Source organism: Coregonus clupeaformis, unplaced genomic scaffold, assembly GCF_020615455.1.
Source record: "Coregonus clupeaformis isolate EN_2021a unplaced genomic scaffold, ASM2061545v1 scaf2294, whole genome shotgun sequence".
NCBI lineage: Eukaryota > Metazoa > Chordata > Actinopteri > Salmoniformes > Salmonidae > Coregonus > Coregonus clupeaformis.
The window spans coordinates 20001-30000 of NW_025535748.1; the positions used below are offsets into that span (position 1 = coordinate 20001).

General features: G+C 49.3%; 1 protein-coding gene across 1 annotated transcript in view; it reads left to right on the forward strand.

Moving 5' to 3' along the window:
• The first annotated feature begins 8706 nt into the window (after positions 1-8706).
• LOC123488439 (guanine nucleotide-binding protein G(s) subunit alpha-like) overlaps positions 8707-10000 on the forward strand; it is a 12985-nt gene continuing 11691 nt past the window's right edge. Inside the window, exon 1 of the mRNA XM_045219347.1 lies at positions 8707-8843. The gene's annotated coding sequence lies outside the window, so the exon portion shown is untranslated. The remainder of the gene's footprint in view (positions 8844-10000) is intronic.

Here is a 10000-nt window from a genome sequence, read left to right on the forward strand (position 1 = left end):
CCTGTGGCTGAAAAAAATCCCCACAGCATGATGCTGCCAGACTTGACATTCAGGCCAAAGATTTCAATCTTGGTTTCATCAGACCAGAAAATCTCTTGTTTCTCATGGTCAGAGTCCTTTAGGTGCCTTTTGGCAAACTCCAAGCGTGCTGTCATGTGCCTTTACTGAGGAGTGGCTTCGTCCCTGGCGACTCTAACATAAAGGCCTGATTTGGTGGAGTGCTGCAGAGATGGTTGTCCTTCTGGAAGGTTCTCCCATCACCACAGAGGAACTCTGGAGCTCTGTCAGAGTGACCATCGGGCTCTTGGTCACCTCCCTGACCAAAGCCCTTCTCCCCTCATTGCTCAGGTTGGCCGGGCAGCCAGCTCTAGGAAGAGTCTTGGTGGTTCCAAACTTCTTCCATTTAAGAATGATGAGGCCATTGTGTTCTTGGGGACCTTCAATGCTGCAGACATTTTTTGGTACCCTTCCCCAGATCTGTGCCTCGACACAATCCTGTCTCGGAGCTCTACGGGCAATTCCTTTGACCTCATGGCTTGGTTTTTGCTCTGACATGCACTGTCAACTGTGGGACCTTGTATAGACAGGTGTGTGCCTTTACAAATCATGTCCAATCAATAGAATTGACCACAGGTGGACTCCAATCCAGTTGTAGAAACATCTTAAGGATGATCAGTGGAAACAGGATGCACCTGAGCTCAATTTCAAGTCTCATAGCAAAGGGTCTGAATACTTATGTAAATAAGGTATTTCCAGTTTATTTAATTTTATAAATTTGAAAAAACTCTAAACCTGTTGTCACTTTGTCATTATTAGGTATTGTGTGTAGATTGATGAGGAAAAAATCAATTGAATCCATTTTAGAATAAGGCTGTAACGCAACAAAATGTGAAAAAGTGAAGGGGTCTGAATACTTTCTGAAGGCACTGTATCTCTCTCTGTGTCTGTCTCTCTCGCCCTCCCTCACGCTCTCTCGCCCTCCCTCACGCTCTCTCCCCACCCTCACGCTCTCTCCCCACCTCACGCTCTCCCTCCCTCACGCTCTCTCCTCCTCAGCTCTCTTCCTCCCTCACGCTCTCTCCCTCCCTCACGTCTCTCCCCACCTCACGCTTCTCTCCTCCCTCACGCTCTCCCCACCCTCCCTCACGCTCTCTCCCCACCTCACGTCTCTCCTCCTCACGCCTCTCTCTCCCTCACGCTCTCTCCCCCACCCTCACGCTCTCTCCCCTCACGCTCTCTCCCCACCTCACGCTCTCTCCCTCCCTCACGCTCTCTCCCCCACCTCCCTCACGCCTCTCCCTCCCTCACGCTCTCTCCTCCCTCACGCTCTCTCCCCACCCTCACGCTCTCTCCCCTCACGCTCTCTCCCCACCCTCACGCCTCTCCCCTCCCTCACGCTCTCTCCCCACCCTCCCTCACGCCTCTCCCCACCCTCACGCTCTCTCCCTCCTCACGCTCTTTCCCTCCCTCACGCTCTCTCCCCACCCTCACGCTCTCTCCCTCCCTCCCCTCACGCTCTCTCCTCCCTCACGCTCTCTCCACCTCACGCTCTCTCCCCACCCTCACGCTCTCTCCCTCCCTCACGCTCTCTCCTCCCTCACGCCTCTCCCCCACCCTCACGCCTCTCCCCACCCTACGCTCTCTCCCCACCTCACGCCTCTCCCCACCCTCACGCTCTCTCCCCACCCTCACGCTCTCCTCCCTCACGCTCTCTCCCCACCCTCACGCCTCTCCCCACCCTCACGCTCTCCTCCTCACGCCTTCCTCCTCACGCCTCTCCCCTCCCTCACGCTCTCTCCTCCCTCACGCTCTCCCCACCCTCACGCTCTCCCCTCCCTCACGCCTCCCCACCTCCCTCACGCTCTCTCCCACCCTCACGCCTCTCCTCCCTCACGCCTCTCCTCCCTCACGCTCTCTCCCCACCTCACGCCTCTCTCCCTCCCTCACGCCTCTCCCCACCTCACGCTCTCTCCCTCCCTCACGCTCTCTCCCCACCCTCCCTCACGCCTCTCCCTCCCTCACGCCCCCCCTCACGCTCTCTCCCCACCCTCACGCTCCTCCTCACGCTCTCTCCCCACCCTCACGCTCTCTCCTCCTCACGCTCTCTCCCCACCCTCCCTCACGCTCTCTCCCCACCCTCACGCTCTTCCTCCCTCACGCCCTCTCCTCCCTCACGCTCTCTCCCCACCTCACGCTCTCCCCTCCCTCCTCACGCTCTCTCCCTCCCTCACGCTCTCCCCACCCTCACGCTCTCTCCCCACCCTCACGCTCTCTCCTCCCTCACGCTCTCTCCCCTCCCTCACGCCTCTCCCACCTCACGCTCTCTCCCCACCCTCACGCCTCTCCCCACCCTCACGCCTCTCCCACCCTCACGCTCTCTCCCCACCCTCACGCCTCTCCCCTCCCTCACGCCTCTCCCCCACCCTCACGCTCTCTCCCCACCCTCACGCCTCTCTCCCCACCCTCACGCCTCTCCCTCCCTCACGCTCTCTCCCTCCCTCACGCTCTCTCCCCACCTCACGCTCTCTCTCTCCCCCTCCTCACGCTCTCCCTCCCTCACGCTCTCCCCCCTCACGCTCTCTCCCCCACCCTCACGCTCTCTCCTCCTCACGCTCTCCCCTCCTCACGCTCTCTCCCCACCTCACGCTCTCCCTCTCCCCTCACGCCTTCCCCACCTCACGCCTCTCCTCACCCTCACGCTCTCTCCCCCCTCACGCTCTCCTCCTCACGCCTCCCCTCACGCTCTCTCTCTCCCACCCTCACGCCTCTCCCCACCTCACGCTCTCTCCCCACCCTCACGCTCTCCCCCCCCTCACGCTCTCCTCCTCACGCTCTCTCCTCCTCACGCCCCTCCTCACGCTCTCTCCCCTCACGCCTTCCTCCTCACGCCTCTCCTCCCTCACGCCTCTCCCTCCTCACGCTCTCTCCCTCCTCACGCTCTCCTCTCACGCCTCTCACGCTCTCTCCCCACCCTCACGCTCCCCTCCCTCACGCCTCTCCCCACCCTCACGCTCTTCCCCACCCTCTTTCTCGCTCTCTCTCTGCTAGGAAGACAATGAGATGGGGCACAAACTGCCTGTACTGTGTGTGTGTGTGTGTGTGGGGTCAGGATCGAGGTCTGCTGTGTTGTTCTGTGCTGTAGCTCAGGGTCTATATCTATAGTAGGACAGGGTCTGGTCTATATCTATAGTGGCTCTGGTCTATATCTATAGTGGGTCTGGTCTATATCTATAGTGGGTCTGGTCTATATCTATAGTGGCTCTGGTCTATATCTATAGTGGCTCTGGTCTATATCTATAGTGGGTCTGGTCTATATCTATAGTGGGTCTGGTCTATATCTATAGTGGCTCTGGTCTATATCTATAGTGGGTCTGGTCTATATCTATAGTGGGTCTGGTCTATATCTATAGTGGCTCTGGTCTATATCTATAGTGGCTCTGGTCTATATCTATAGTGGCTCTGGTCTATATCTATAGTAGGACAGGGTCTGGTCTATATCTATAGTAGGTCTGGTCTATATCTATAGTGGGTCTGGTCTATATCTATAGTGGGTCTGGTCTATATCTATAGTGGGTCTGGTCTATATCTATAGTGGCTCTGGTCTATATCTATAGTAGGACAGGCTCTGGTCTATATCTATAGTAGGTCTGGTCTATATCTATAGTGGGTCTGGTCTATATCTATAGTGGGTCTGGTCTATATCTATAGTGGCTCTGGTCTATATCTATAGTGGCTCTGGTCTATATCTATAGTGGGTCTGGTCTATATCTATAGTGGGTCTGGTCTATATCTATAGTGGCTCTGGTCTATATCTATAGTGGGTCTGGTCTATATCTATAGTGGGTCTGGTCTATATCTATAGTGGCTCTGGTCTATATCTATAGTGGCTCTGGTCTATATCTATAGTGGCTCTGGTCTATATCTATAGTAGGACAGGGTCTGGTCTATATCTATAGTAGGTCTGGTCTATATCTATAGTGGGTCTGGTCTATATCTATAGTGGGTCTGGTCTATATCTATAGTAGGTCTGGTCTATATCTATAGTAGGACAGGCTCTGGTCTATATCTATAGTAGGACAGGCTCTGGTCTATATCTATAGTGGGTCTGGCCTATATCTATAGTGGGTCTGGTCTATATCTATAGTGGGTCTGGTCTATATATATAGTGGGTCTGGTCTATATCTATAGTAGGACAGGCTCTGGTCTATATCTATAGTAGGACAGGGTCTGGTCTATATCTATAGTGGGTCTGGCCTATATCTATAGTGGGTCTGGTCTATATCTATAGTGGGTCTGGTCTATATCTATAGTGGGTCTGGTCTATATCTATAGTGGGTCTGGTCTATATCTATAGTAGGACAGGCTCTGGTCTATATCTATAGTAGGACAGGGTCTGGTCTATATCTATAGTGGGTCTGGTCTATATCTATAGTGGGTCTGGTCTATATATATAGTGGGTCTGGTCTATATCTATAGTGGGTCTGGTCTATATCTATAGTGGGTCTGGTCTATATCTATAGTAGGACAGGCTCTGGTCTATATCTATAGTGGGTCTGGTCTGTATCTATAGTGGGTCTGGTCTATATCTATAGTGGGTCTGGTCTATATCTATAGTGGGTCTGGTTTATCTCTATAGTGGGTCTGGTCTATATCTATAGTGGGACAGGGTCTGGTCTATATCTATAGTAGGACAGGCTCTGGTCTATATCTATAGTGGCTCTGGTCTATATCTATAGTGGCTCTGGTCTGTATCTATAGTAGGACAGGGTCTGGTCTGTATCTATAGTAGGACAGGCTCTGGTCTATATATATAGTGGCTCTGGTCTATATATATAATAGGACAGGCTCTGGTCTATATCTATAGTAGGACAGGCTATGGTCTATATCTATAGTAGGACAGGCTCTGGTCTATATCTATAGTGGGTCTGGTCTATATCTATAGTAGGACAGGCTCTGGTCTATATCTATAGTGGGTCTGGTCTATATCTATAGTGGGTCTGGTCTATATCTATAGTGGCTCTGGTCTATATCTATAGTAGGACACTGTCTGGTCTATATCTATAGTAGGACAGGCTCTGGTCTATATCTATAGTAGGACAGGCTCTGGTCTATATCTATAGTGGGTCTGGTCTATATCTACAGTGGGTCTGGTCTGTATATATAGTAGGACAGTCTCTGGTCTAGATTCTAGGTCACTTTCTGGGGCAATGGGCCAGGGTCTGTGCTGTGTTAATGGGTCCTATTCATAAGGTCACAAACAGAAAATTAGTAGTCACAGTACATCAGTAGTCACGGTACACCAGTAGTCACAGTACATCAGTAGTCACAGTACATCAGTAGACACAGTACATCATTAGTCACAGTACATCAGTAGACACAGTACATCAGTAGTCACAGTACATCGGTAGTCACAGTACACCAGTAGACACAGTACATCAGTAGACACAGTACATCAGTAGACACAGTACACCAGTAGACACAGTACATCAGTAGACACAGTACATCAGTAGTCACAGTACACCAGTAGTCACAGTACATCAGTAGTCACAGTACATCAGTAGACACAGTACATCAGTAGACACAGTACACCAGTAGTCACAGTACACCAGTAGTCACGGTACATCAGTAGACACGGTACATTAGTAGACACGGTACATCAGTAGTCACAGTACACTAGTAGACACAGTACATCAGTAGACACAGTACACCAGTAGACACAGTACATCAGTAGTCACAGTACATCAGTAGTCACAGTACACCAGTAGTCACAGTACATCAGTAGTCACAGTACATCAGTAGTCACAATACATCAGTAGTCACAATACATCAGTAGACACAGTACATCAGTAGTCACGGTACATCAGTAGTCAAGGTACATCAGTAGACACGGTACATCAGTAGACACGGTACATCAGTAGACACAGTACATCAGTAGTCACGGTACATCAGTAGTCACAGTACATCAGTAGTCACAGTACATCAGTAGACACAGTACATCAGTAGTCACAATACATCAGTAGACACAGTACACCAGTAGTCACAGTACACCAGTAGACACAGTGCATCAGTAGTCACGGTACATCAGTAGTCACGGTACACCAGTAGTCACAATACATCAGTAGACACAGTACACCAGTAGTCACAATACATCAGTAGACACAGTACATCAGTAGTCACAGTACATCAGTAGTCACGGTACATCAGTAGTCACGGTACATCAGTAGACACGGTACATCAGTAGTCACGGTACATCAGTAGTCACGGTACATCAGTAGTCACGGTACATCAGTAGTCACGGTACATCAGTAGTCACGGTACATCAGTAGTCACAGTACATCAGTAGTCACGGGTACATCAGTAGTCACGGTACATCAGTAGACACGGTACATCAGTAGTCACGGTACATCAGTAGTCACAGGACATCAGTAGACACAGTACATCAGTAGTCACAGGACATCAGTAGTCACGGTACATCAGTAGTCACGGTACATCAGTAGACACGGTACATCAGTAGTCACGGTACATCAGTAGTCACAGGACATCAGTAGACACGGTACATCAGTAGACACGGTACATCAGTAGACACGGTACATTAGTAGACACGGTACATCAGTAGTCACAATACATCAGTAGACACAGTACATCAGTAGACACGGTACATCAGTAGACACGGTACATCAGTAGACACGGTACATCAGTAGTCACGGTACATCAGTAGACACGGTACATCAGTAGTCACGGTACATCCGTAGTCACGGTACATCCGTAGTCACGGTACATCAGTAGTCACGGTACATCAGTAGTCACGGTACATCAGTAGTCACAGTACATCAGTAGTCAAAGTACATCAGTAGACACAGTACACCAGTAGTCACAGTACATCAGTAGTCACAGTACATCAGTAGTCACAGTACATTAGTAGTCACAGTACACCAGTAGTCACAGTACATCAGTAGTCACAGTACATCAGTAGTCACAGTACATCAGTAGACACAGTACATCAGTAGACACAGTACTGTCTGGAGAAGAGTCTGTGTTGCTGGGCCTGTATTCATAAAGCATCAGAGCAGGACTGCTGACCTAGGATCAGGTACCCCTGTCAATATAATCGTATTCATTATGATCTGAAATGGAAACACTGTGAGACACACAGAGACATACTAAATCAGCACTAACATCAGTAACAGCTAACCTCCATCCACAATAACCATCTTATGTAATCAACCCAACTAGACATACAGAAATAACCCCTACAGCGTGAGCAGGCCTGCCCTCTGGTGGCAGCGACCGGTACTGACACAGCCCTGCCTTTACCCACCCAGGAGCAGGCCTGCCCTCTGGTGGCAGCGACCGGTACTGACACAGCCCTGCCTTTTACCCACCCAGGAGCAGGCCTGCCCTCCGGTGGCAGCGACCGGTACTGACACAGCCCTGCCTTTACCCACCCAGACACAAGGGACCAGGGTTCAAATCAAATCACATTTTATTTGTCACATGCGCCGAATACAACAGGTGTAGACCTTACCGTGAAATGCTTACTGACAAGCCCTCAACCAACAATGCAGTTCAGGAAATGGGAGTTTAAAAAATATTTACTAAATAAACTAAAGTAAAAAGTAACACAAGAAAACGACTTCTTACAAGTCCCTTAAGTCATTTGTCCTTTGTGCTCAAAACACCCATTGATTATTCAAATAATTGTCGCTGCTGCCGGGTTTTTTTTCTCCATCACTCACAACCGGAGATATTAACATTTAATATTCATCCATTGTCTGCCATGTTTTTTGATGACGTGATTACGTGGTCACTGCTCCCTGTGTGCGCTGAGTGCTAGGGTGCATGATAGGGTGCATGCTAGGGTGCATGCTAGGGTGCATGTGATGCTGCTCCCCATAAAAAACAGATGCAACCCGGGATATAGATAGTTCATGATGTGGCTTTTATGCGAACGGGAGTAGATTACCTTGAAAACAACGTGTGGACATCTTAGACGCAGTCTCCAGATGTTATTGCACCTCAGTGAGACACACAGAGACGTGGCGACTGACTGGCATATATACTGTGTGTTTATATGATGTCTATGGGGGGTTTTCCTCTGCAGAACAATATGTCAATATCTCTGTTGAAACAACTGTTTTATACTGAATGACATGAATGATAGTTGTATTATAGTGAATGACATGAATGATAGTTGTTATACGGAATGACATTAATGATATTTTATATTATACAGAATGACATGAATGATAGTTGTGTTATGCGGAATTACATGAATGACAACCATGTTAAACAGAATGATAACCATGTTAAACAGAATGATAACCATGTTAAACAGAATGATAACCATGTTAAACAGAATGATAACCATGTTAAACAGAATGATAACCATGTTAAACAGAATGATAACCATGTTAAACAGAATGATAACCATGTTAAACAGAATGATAACCATGTTAAACAGAATGGCAACCATGTTAAACAGAATGATAACATGTTAAACAGAATGATAACCATGTTAAACAGAATGATAACCATGTTAAACAGAATGATAACCATGTTAAACAGAATGGCAACCATGTTAAACAGAATGACAACCATGTTAAACAGAATGGCAACCATGTTAAACAGAATGATAACATGTTAAACAGAATGATAACCATGTTCAACAGAATGACATGAGTGATAACAGTGTGTGTGTGTGTGTGTCTCTGCAGTTTCCTGGACAGAATTGACTCAGTAAGACAAGGAGACTACACTCCCACAGACCAGGACCTGCTACGATGCAGAGTGTTAACTTCAGGGATATTCGAGACGCGATTCCAAGTAGACAAAGTCAACTTTCAGTGAAGTATATTTTACTCTGTCTGTCTCTCTCTTCTCTCTCGCACTGTCTCTCTCTCAGCTCTGTCTCTCTCGCTTCTCTGTGTCTCTCTCGCTCTTCTGTGTCTCTCTCGCTCTTCTGTGTCTCTTCTCGCTCTGTCTCTCGCTCTTTCTCTCTGCTCTCTCTCTCGCTCTGCCGCTCTCGCTCGTCTCTCTCTCGTCTCTTCGCTTTCTCGCTCTCTCTCTTCGCTCTCTCTCTCTCTCTCTCTGTGTCTCTCTCTCTCTCTGTGTCTCTCTCTCTCTCTGTGTTCTCTCGCTCTCTCGCTCTGTCTCTCTCGTCTCTCTGTGTCTCTGTGTTCTCTCTCTCTCTCTCTCTCTCTCTGTGTCTCTCTCTCGGTCTCTCTGTGTCTCTCTCGGTCTCTCTGTGCTCTCTCTCTCGGTCTCTCTGTGTCTCTCTCTCTCGGTCTCTGTGTCTCTCTCTCTCGGTCTCTCTGTGTCGGTCTCTCGGTCTCTCTGTGTCGGTCTCTCGGGTCTCTCTGTGTCGGTCTCGGTCTCTCTGTGTCGGTCTCTCTCTCTCTCTCTCTCTCTCTCTCTCTCTCTCTCTCTGTGTCTCTCTCTGCGTCTCTCTCCTCTCTCTCGCTCTCTCGTCTCTCGCCTCGCTCTTCTCTCTGGCTCTCTCTCTGTGTCTCTCTCTCTGTGTCTCTCTCTCTGTGTCTCTCTCTCTCTCTCTCTGTGTCTCTCTCGCTCTCTCGCTCTGTCTCTCTCGCTCTCTCTGTGTCTCTGTGTTTCTTCTCTCTCTCTCTCTCTCTCTCTGTGTTCTCTCTCTCGGTCTCTCTGTGTCTCTCTCTCGGGTCTCTCTGTGTCTCTCTCTCTCGGTCTCTCTGTGTCTCTCTCTCTCGGTCTCTCTGTGTCGGTCTCTCGGTCTCTCTGTGTCGGTCTCTCTGTGTCGGTCTCTCTCTCTCTCTCTCTCTCTCTCTCTCTCTCTCTCTCTCTCTCTCTTGTGTCTCTCTCTCGGGTCTCTCTGTGTCTCTCTCTCGGTCTCTCTGTGTCTCTCTCTCGGTCTCTCTGTGTCTCTCTCTCGGTCTCTCTGTGTCGGTCTCTCGGTCTCTCTGTGTCGGTCTCTCTCGGTCTCTCTGTGTCGGTCTCTCTCTCTCTGTCTCTCTCTCTCTGTCTCTCTCCG